We start from the raw sequence: 10,973 nt of genomic DNA, 5'->3' as shown, positions 1-10,973 counted from the left end.
CCTCGTCATCACCACAGGCTCATCTTGAATCTTTGTTTCTCTCTTCTTTCCCTTTTTACGCTTACCTTCCATGTTCTCCAAAGTCTTCTCTTGAATCTTTGTTTCTCTCTTCTTTCCCCTTCCCCTCTCACTCTTCTCCAGATGCTCCTCTATTATCTTTCTCTTCTGCACTTCTTTAACTTTACTCCTCGTCATCACCACAGGCTCATCTTGAATCTTTGTTTCTCTCTTCTTTCCCTTTTCACTCTTACCCTCCATGTTCTCCAAAGTCTTCTCTTGAATCTTTGTTTCTCTCTTCTTTCCCTTTTCACTCTTACTCTCCATCTTCTCCAAGGTTTCTTCCAGAATCATTTTCTTTGTCTTTTGTCCTGCTCTACCATCACTGTGGATCTTTTCCTCTGCCCTTTGTCCTTCTTCACCATCACTGTCCATCTTCTCCAAAGTCTCTTCCCGTGTCTCTTTCTCTGTCTTTTGTCCTTCTCTTAGCTCATCTTCTGTCTTATTTCTGTCTTCACCTTCAATCTTTGACATCTCCAAATAGCCCTCATCCACTTCACCTTCTTTTTCTTGTCCTTCATTTCCCCCCCCCCTTTCTTCAGGCAGGCTCCTGTGCAATGTTGTGTCTCCCACTGAGACTTCATTCTCCAATAGCCACTCTTTGGACACAGTTTTCCCCATGGATCCTTTATGTTAAGTTAATAATGATTGGTTACTATTGAAAACTGCACCAGTATTTATCCTGTGCACTGTACTATGTATGTACCTGAGGGAATCATCTGTCCAACTGTGGATCCAGCCTGGTGTTTAATGTTGTCACCTTAAAAGTGTATGATAAATACATAAATGTATTATAAAATGCAACTTTTCTTGTCCAGGCTCCATTACTTCACTTTGTCATATTTTCCCATAATTACCAGATATTGGCATGATGTCTTCAAACAAAGATGACTGGTGGAAAACCATCTTATTCACCATACTGACTCGGTCACACACAGTTTTTCTTGAGTGAGTTGACAACATTTTTGCCGTTCCTGGTCTTACAAAAGCCTGCTGCATCTAAAAAAAAGAAAAAGAAATAAGGTGTGAAAATATATTCTAGATCATGTAGTTCGTCTAGCTCGGATGTTCAGGTGTGTTTTAGTGCAGTGCTCTTACACCAGGACAGACTTTGACTGCCACCTTGTCATTCTGTGGGAAAAGGTCAAAGCATGTTGTAAACAGTTTAGAAAGCCACTAATTATTAACAAAAAGTGAGCAGATCTACTTCACAGCCAGAAGTTATCATTTTGATTTGTTGGCCTTATAGAAACCCATTTTATCACCTACACACAATGGCAAAGATCCAACATCTATGTAAGAGTCCCTTTATTGCAAAGAATGGACCTGATGTCTAAACAAGTCTGTTTACTGTAAAATACTTTTTCTGACGAGACATCAGTAACAGCTTTTCTTGTTTGTGTTATATGTGGTATATGGTGGTATATGTTGACATTATACTGTCTTGAGAGTGACAGGACTCACTGAAACCAGGGCTGTATTCAGTTTTAGGTCTGGAGATTGGCTCATCAATGCTCGTGTGTCCTGTTAATTTAGCAATATGAATTAAAGAACAAATGAAATAGACAAGTGTGGGTTTTAAAAGCCAAGTTTCAAGTTTTTATTTTGCTAATGTGGTAAAACTTTATCTTTTTGTGATATGATTATTGCTTGTTTGATGTACTAGCTACTTCACTTACCTCATTCTGCAACACATCTTCCTCACCACTTTCCCCCATATTTCCTTTTGACTGGGCTTCCTCTTCTTTCTCAGGCAGACATGGACTCTCTCCTCTCGTACACTCCTCCTCTGATTCCTTTTCTGTTACTCTCAGTGCACGGACCCTTGAACCAACCCGCTCAACTTCAGATGAGCTCCTCAGCTGGTTTTATGAAAGACAAAAATAATTTGTTCATTTGGAAAGCTTTTAGTATTTTCCGAAGCATTTACACTGATAATGACTCACCTCTCTTTGCAGGACAGAGCTCTCAGATCTCTTTCTTTTGGCCACCTTGTGAACCCTTCCTATGATCTGTTCATCCTCTTCTTCAAAATCACCCTCTGATTCCTCCTGTGTGGTTTTAACTCATTAAAACTCTAACTCATTTAGCTCTGAAGGTCTTCAGTACTTTTAAACACTTAAACTGATGATAGATCTCACCTCTCTTTGCAGGACAAGGCTCTCAGATCTCTTTCTTTTGGTCACCTTGTGAACCCTTTGTAGGACTTGTTCCTCCTCTTCTTCAGAATCAGTCTCAGATCCCTGCTGTGTGGGTTTCCATTCATCAGCGGAGCCATCACCTTCAGATGAACTAAAGCTCTGTTTTTAGGTAACACAAGATTCATTTTACTGATTTTGAATTGAAAGCTAGTAGAATGTGGGGAAGCACTGAATCTAATTATTACTCTCACCTCTATTTTCTGGAAAGGGCACTCAACCTCCCTTTTATCTGTTCCATCCTGTTTAAAAGAGGTCATCGTCTGTTTTTTAATGAAAAGTCAAAAGAATATTAAAAGCTTTGTAATATGTGGAAGTACTGAAAACTGTCAAAACTCACCATTTGTTGGTTCAAAGGCACAGATGCCCTTTTCTCACGCAGCTGGTAAGTCCTTTTTGGCACATGTTCCTCATCCTCTTCAGGATCTGGTACTGTTTCAGTAAGTGTGGTTTTCATATCACCTGCATCATCCTCATCAGATGAGCTCACCATCTTTTTTTAGGAAAAATAAAGTATATTAAGCTCATTTTAGAATGACGTATTTTTAATTTGTGTGTGGAAACACTGCAGCTAGTCACATGTCTCACCTGCTGGTCTGAGGGCACAAGGATCTTGTTGCTGTACAGCTGGTTAAGCCTTTTTCTCACAGGCTTCTCTTGGCCCAATGGTTCCTGCTCCTCCTCTTCAAACCCCTGATTGTCTTCATTTTGTGCAGGTTCGTTGTCCTCCCTTTCAGAAGCAATGGTCATGGTGTTGTCTTTCTTGTGTTTCTCTCTGCGTTTCCTTGTCTTTGCAGCATATGTAGAAATTGCCATCATTGACAATCCTCTACTCTGGAGTGTGACCTCTGCTGGGTCCTCCGCTGTGCAAAGAAATGGATAAAATGAATACAAGTTGATGGATACTACAAGAAAAAATAGGTTTGATTTAGATTGTTTAAAAAACCTTGATAAAATCTTTTGGCTGTGTTTGCATCATGGCACATAAAAGTCGCCACTTTCTGGTAGGTTTTATGGCCCAACTGCCGCTTGGCCTGGGGAATGAATGTAAAAAAGAAATATATACAAGTGCAAAATTCATTAAGTTTTCACCACACTTAATTGTTTTTAAGATACAAAAAACCATGAGAAGTTATCTCACATAAGTGGCAACAGAGGAGCGCAGCATGTTGAAAGTTGGGGCTGTCCCCAAGCCCATCCCCTCCCAGGCCTCCTTGAAATATTCAGACAGCTTCAGCAGGACACCTCCACTGGTTGTGTGAAAGAAGGTAGAAGCCTCTTTGCCTCCTTCAATTCTGTTTCGAAGCAGGTTGTAACGCTGCAACCAGGAATACTCGCTTGGCTTGAGGGGTACAGCTGCTTCACCAAAGTACCTTTGAGTCTTGTGCTGTCCAACCTAATAATTCAGGAAAGTTGACTTTTCACTCTGACCAACTGATATAAAAATGTGTATGTCTCTTGTGTCCTTTCAGTTTTTGTAATAATGTTTGCACTTACACGGATGATGCGGGCACCCTGCTTAGTCTTTTCTGCTGCCTTGACCTCCTTTCTGGTCATGTTGATCACAACACCCTTTCGGTGGCCTGTTGTTGCAATAATATAGCCACCCAGCAGTCCAAAAAACTCTTTCAGACATGCTCGGTCCTCTGGATGCTTCTCAAGGTCAACTGTAAAAGCAGAGGAAGGACATTGTATGCATTCACTCACAATGATGATGTTCTTACCTAAGTACCACACGTTGGCCACACAAAAGCAGCAGAGACCAGCCCATATATAAAAACCCAGTTTGTAGATGTTAATCCCTGTAATGTAAAATCTGCAGAACGGTATCTTCACCCAAAGTTTGAGTCTGGAGAAGCCCCATAACATTAAATAAACCTTATTTTTACAAATCTGAAACTTATGCTGAGCAATGATTCATACCCAGTACTGCAGTGATCTTCTTCGGAGCCTCATCTATAAACCATGCATGTTTCTGTGCCTTGACCAGTCTCTCTGAAATTTTGAATAGCATTTATTATATGCATGTTCCCTGCTTTTAACGATGTGATGTTGATGTTTGGACGTGGGGTTATAAATGTTAAACATACCAGATTTACTTCGCCTCACACTGAGCTGGTGCCCGACCACATCCCGGCCAATATCTCTGATCCGGGCCCTCAGCTCTACCAAGATGGCATTGATTTTTTTTGTTCTCAGTCTGACAGATGGTGGTGCCATGTTTGAAATATATTTCATAAAGGCCACAACATCCATCAAATAGTTTCTCTGTGTTGGGGGTTTGAAGCCTTTTTCCTGAAGGTCTGCAACAAAACTTGAAAGACAAAAATACAAATACAGTCATGTCCTCTACCCTGTGACACACTGATGCTTCTTACAGTGTAGTACTGTTAGGGATATTTTTGTTTCTTGTGCTGATTACACCATCCCCTGATATCTGTAAGGAGTGTTTTATCTCTTTTATAATCAAATAGTGTTTTACCTCTCCTATTGATTAAGTCACTTATTTTACCTCTTATTGATAAAGCTGATCAAGTGACCCTTTCCTACCTCTGATTAATACAGCTATACTTCCTACCTCGAGACAGTGTAGTGTGCCTTGAATCACATATTGTGTTTGTATGCAATAATCAAAGATACTGTGTTACTAATCATTGAGTTGTTGTGACCTGTCCAACAATGAGAGGGTATGACGCATTAGTCCCATGGTGTTAAGGATTAATACATGTGAGAAATAAACCAGGATACTCTGAAAGTCCCTTTATTATTACTAGCTATTATTATTATTACTAACAAACATGCACTGAATCACAAGTCTGCACTAAAAGTGACTTTTTACTGTAGCTCATACTGTGACATTTGATGCAATTGTTTAAAGATAGGCCTGTACACCAAGTTACACAGGTGCCTTTGTTTTCAAAGAATCAGCCTGAAGCTGTGGCCAAGGTCATGCGAAGGATGCAAGCAAGTGATGGGAGAAAGTAACAGAGACAATGGAGCCTAAGACCATAGAAAGACTCCAAACATGGTGCAGGTGAGATAGTATAGGGAGGATCTTTCAACAGGGTGATGTCTTCTGTGGATGGATGGTTCGTGGGCCAAGAGGCTGAGACCAGCCTGTGCACCAACGAAGGAAGAGCTATGTCTAAACCACGGTTTCTTCCCACCAGTTTAGCCAATCATAATAATCAATGTTGACTTGTAATTTGCATGCTGCACATCATATAGTGAATATGTGTTAACAATCTTTATCCTTTTCTGGGAGGCTGGATACAGAGTAACAGCGATCCGCTGACTGTGTTTTTCCAAACAGAAAAGGTCCATGATCATGTACTTTTAATAATCCAATTTGAAAATAAATAGTTAAGAGCACGTCGTAGTTTGTCTTCTCTCAAATAAACAAACACGTTTTCCTGACAGTACTTACCCACGGATTCTAGCGTGGTTGCTCAGGAAAAGAAGGTCAACATTTGGGATCGATGAGTCTGCCATGTACTCTAGAAAATCCCGAACATGTTTGGCTCGCTGCTTGGCGTTTTCAGACGTTTTCCTACTGGGGTTGGCACCTTCTGTGTGGCCCCTAAATTCCTCGACCAATCTCACTAAAGAGGAAAGAATATAAAGCAAATCAAATATTTTTGCATGGTCTTCTTTCTTAAATCACTGACCTCAGATGTCTTTACAATCTGCATATTAACACAACATCCCCTATATTTCAAGTTCAATACTAGTACAGTGACTACTATATGAGGGTATCTTCACCATAGCGAGGGGCTTTGCTGGGGGGAAATGGTGCACGTCTGCGATGTTTTGCTGCCTGAAAAAAGCACATGAAGCAGATTTATTTAATCAAGAGTTACTGAAACAATTGGTCACATTTCAGAAGTACACCAAAGGAATAACCCAACACTCACAGTTGCACGCATTGTTGAAGAATGTAGCTGCTTGAGCTCATGGTTCCTCTCAATCTCAATCTGGAGCAGGTTCTTCACCACGTTTAGTTCGGCAAAGAGAAGCTGGCAGTTCCTGCACCCAGGATCAGGGGCCCTCAGGACAGAACGCCTTCTAGTTCGCTTGGCCTGTTGGTCAACTGTTCCTGTGTAGCAGGAAGCCTGGCTGGTTGAGGGAAAAAGATCCAGCATAGCTGGTGCTTCTGGGTCATAAGAAGCCTGGCTGGTTGAGAGAGAAGGATCCTGCATCGCTGGTATTTCTGGGTCACAGGAAGCCTGTCTGGTTGAGGGAGAAGGATCCTGCATCGCTGGTATTTCTGGGTCACAGGAAGCCTGTCTGGTTGAGGGAGAAGGATCCTGCATTGCTGGTATTTCTGGGTCACAAGAAGCATGGCTGGTTGAAGGAGAAGGATCCTGCATCGCTGGTATTTCTGGGTCACAAGAAGCCTGGCTGGTTGAGTGAGAAGGATCCTGCATCGCTGGTATTTCTGGGTCACAGGAAGCCTGTCTGGTTGAGGGAGAAGGATCCTGCATCACTGGTATTTCTGGGTCACAGGAAGCCTGGCTGGTTGAGGGAGAAGGATCCTGCATAGTTTTTGTTTTTGGGTCACAAGAACCCTGGCTGGCAAGGGGAGAACTAGACACGGGGCCCGAAAGAGGAGGCACAGTGGTAGAAGCTGCAGCATGGGAAGCAGCCTCTATCACCCTCCTGACACCCTCTTCGATTGCTGCATCATCCACCTCGTCAAGATGTGAGACCATTGGTGGTGTGGGTTTCGAGGCACGTAGGAGGGCCAGTTCTCTCGCAATGTATCTGTCCTTCGCTTTCTGGATGTACAGTGTAACCATTGGCTTCTGCAAAAAAAGCAGAACGTACATTTAGTAAATCATTTCATTCTGTCTGAAAAAAGTTACATTATTGATATCTCATTAACTTTAGCATCATGCATGTATTTAACCAGCAATATTCTTTCTGTGGGATTTGTAGCACTAAATAAATACAGCATTTCTGAATCTATATTAACCACACAAGGATCAAATGAAGACCACAGACCCACCACACAGCAAGGAAGAACAAGAAGCACAACAAGGACCACAGTTGCTGGGTTTAAGATCTCAACCTAACTCAACAATACACATAAATCACACAGAGGGACTACCTTCAGGCTGTGGATCCTTTGCAGATGCTTGTCGAGTCGGTTAATATATTTAGACTTGCAGAAACGCACTGGGCAGTCCAGATTTGCACGAAAACTGGAGAAGCAAGAAGAGTCTTTGATTTAGTAGTAGAAAAAATGTTTGTAAGAAGTGTGAAATGAAACAGTGTACTAAGAAAATATGCACACATTTCTTTGTAACATGTGTAACACTTAACACTTAAAAATGTTAAAAAAAAACATATGACACTTGCTAATACAGATTATTCATGACCTGCCTTGCATCTATTTTTGAGAGACTTTTGCAAAATCAGTTGTAGCCTCATACATCACAGACCGATATTTACATTTGCATTACGTTATTTGTTACTGAAAAAAGCACTTTTATTACAGTGATTATTTAAAAGCAACAACTTACTATACAACACTGATTAACAATAGTGTTTTGGACCCTATTTCATTGATAGTGAAAAAGCACCATAAGAAGCTTCTTTAAGAGCATCCTGAAGAGGAAACAGGACACTTACTGTCGATGAGAAAACTTGCTCAGAAGACTCAACTCTGTTTTGTTGACCACCTTTTCTGTGCTTCTCAGGTGCTGGACTATATCAGCATACAGTTTCCCACAAATGAGACACTTGTGCTTGCACCTCTCATACTGCTTGCTTGGAGGGCTGCAGTCAGAAGATTCCTGTTGCTGTGGTCCTGCTGTCTGAGGCTCCTCATCAGGTTCCTGTACATGGACACAAAAGTACTGCTCGTCGAAGCCCAATAGTAGATATTGGTGAATGGATTACACAGATAATCTCTGACCTGTTTCCATCATACCCCATGATATTTGCCATACACAGACATTCTAGAGTTTAATATTATTAGGGCCACGGGGCAATTGCACCGAGCACTGGTCCCTACAGCTATAGCTGCAGGGACCAGTGCTCGGGGCTTATTGTTATACTGTGGATTTCTTCTTATCCTTTCCTCTTCCAGATACAATTTCGGTTCGCTTCTTGTCCTACAATTAGAAGAGTTGTAGGACAAATGATATATCAAAACGTGCGTCTTGATCGGGATAGGTGTGCTATTACCTTTCTTCACAGGATACGAATTTCGAATTTCAAATACGAATCTCATCATAATGTACACACTCCGGCAGTAGCCCCCGTGGCTCTTTCAAAATTTCCCCAGAGGAAATTTTCTAGTTACTTTAATTATCTGGGTGTAAGTTTATGCTTTCTTTACTTTATAAAATAATATTTCCCACATTCCTGGGTAAATTCGTAAATTTAGTTTCCTTTCATTCTTTTTTATCTTATGCAAACAATGAATCGATCCATAATGTCATGATTTGGTCGTTTTGATCTTCTGTTTAATAGACGTATTTAAGTTTTTTATTCTTGCATTTGGGTCCTGTTCCATTGTGTTTCCTTAATCGGACATGACACATCATCTCAACTGAACCCTGAATTTTGTAACCTATTGCACAACTAAGATGATACACTGATTTGTTTTGTTTTTTACAAATTGTATATTTTCTCTTCCTGTGACAAAAAATCTAAATAAAGTGACATTTTAAGTTACATTTTAAAAAATTTCAGACCAGTAAAATCTGCAAAAGTAATTCCTGCTGTTCTAATACCTTCATGCTGTGATCTATCAGGGAAAAATCAGCTAATAAAAACAACAATTTAAAACCCAGCCTGTTTAGAGGGAGCCTGGGTACATTTAAATGCAAGTAACAGGTTGTAAAATGTTATTTAAGCTAATTTAAGCATGTTTTAGCTAAGCTTATTTAAGTAAAACATGCTAATGAATACTAATAAAGTGCAACAAAAACAACAAGCAGTCATTCATTGCCCAGACTGCACAGATATCCAACATGTCAGTATTTTTGGATTTTACCTGATTGCTGGTTGCTGCAACACCTCCGTCCATGATTCCTCCTCAACTTGTCTCTTCCTCTCTCTCTCTCTCTCTCTCTCTCGCGCGCGCTCTTCCTGCCCTTCACACAGGAGGACATGGGTCTGCTCTGATTGGCTAAAAAGTTAATGACTGCTCTGACTGGCTGAAAAGTTAATGACTGCACTGATTGTCTGCTCCAGTGTGTTGGTGATGTTGTGGATTTTCTTCACTTTTCTGAACTGGCCTCGAGGTTTCTGCATCATCCTACATTGTGTTCTGCTAAATCTGCACAGATTTTGAAAGATTTCAACTCTTCTGCAGGTAAGAGTCAATTTCTGGTTTGTAGCCCACTTTCTGTTTCCTCTTTCTGTTACATTGCTGTAATGCTGCACAATTACACCACACTTTTAGTCTTTTTCTAGCTAAAATGTTGTTCAAATGTGGATTTGTGGCCCACTTTGGTCTCTTTTGTAGATAAAGTTTTATTTTAGTTTGAAATCTCAGAGCGACAATTGGCGGAGGGGGAGGTAAAACTTCTGCGAGTGAATCTGTCCATTTTCTCTGTATAGTAATAACTAAGGACCCACTTTTGCAGTAAAAGATTAAAACTTTTAAAACTAAAAATTCTGATACAATGTATCCTGCTATTAAGTAGCACACTACTGTAATATGATAGAGCTGAGGCAATTATGAACCCAATTTACTGTAAAGCTGTCTCTCCATATTTAACATGGGTCAAATAAATTAATTTGACATAATCAATAAAAAATTTATTGCATCATTTATAGAATATGCTTTGAAATATTTTAGATACTTGGTGTATTTATTACTACTCCCCCTGGGACATTGTACGATTTTTTAGATTGTTGTCGCTTAAAATGCCTGATTTGCCTGATGTGGAATTGGAGCTTTTCAAAAACGTGTTGAAAGTTGTGATATTTGTAGGCTTTATTTTCTTTACATCACAGGAGAAAGGGCATTTTAAACAATCTCACATTCTTGTAATCAACACCATATGACATGAAAATAATATTGTGTATGTATGGGGTCTGGGGGCTAAGAGGATACCTTTCACTCTCTCACTCTCTCTCTCTCTCAGCCAAACTGGTGTGCCAAGGTCTAATATGTATGTTCCCATATACAGTCCTGCCCTAACTGTAACACTTATGTTTTACAGTGAAACCCAGGCAGTGCAAACTGAATCTGCAGCCCACCAATCCAAGTACGTCATTATGCTTGTGCATCAACATTGCTGCCTCCCAGGATATTTCACAGAGCTATGGATTTTTGCCATGATGATAATATGCGCTCTTACCCCAGAACAAGCTTATTCTCTAAAAATAACATCTGACAATAATCACTATTTGGGAACTAGAGATCGAAGTGTGTCTCTCAACTGTGAGTTCACCCTTGATTCTAAGGATTTGGAAAATTTGGACATGGAGTGGAACATTGTGCCACCAAACAGGAGGGAAGATGACAAACTGATACTCTTGTATACTCAAAGTATCATTCATAATAATTTATATGCCCCTTTAAAGAACAGGATCTACTTTACATCTCCTGAGCCCCAAGACGGTGATGCTTCTCTAAGCATCACTGACCTTAAGCTCACAGATTCTGGAACATACCAATGTAAGGTGAGATACCTAGGAAGAGAACAGATTAAAGACATTCTTCTGACTGTAATGGAGAGGCCAGACAAACCGGTA

General features: G+C 40.4%; 1 long non-coding RNA gene across 1 annotated transcript; it reads right to left on the bottom strand.

Moving 5' to 3' along the window:
* Positions 1-3,835: 3,835 nt before the first annotated feature.
* On the bottom strand, positions 3,836-4,438 carry LOC311259460. The gene is made up of 3 exons (XR_014622866.1): positions 4,346-4,438; positions 4,179-4,250; positions 3,836-3,922 (listed from the first exon to the last, which is right to left on the bottom strand). It is a non-coding gene; the product is annotated as an uncharacterized lncRNA (long non-coding RNA).
* Between the last annotated feature and the right edge of the window lie 6,535 nt (positions 4,439-10,973).

The sequence above is a fragment of the Pagrus pagrus genome (assembly GCF_965226575.1).
Source record: "Pagrus pagrus genome assembly, chromosome: 7".
Taxonomy (NCBI): Eukaryota; Metazoa; Chordata; class Actinopteri; order Spariformes; family Sparidae; genus Pagrus; species Pagrus pagrus.
This window is presented reverse-complemented; position numbering and strand designations above follow the sequence as displayed.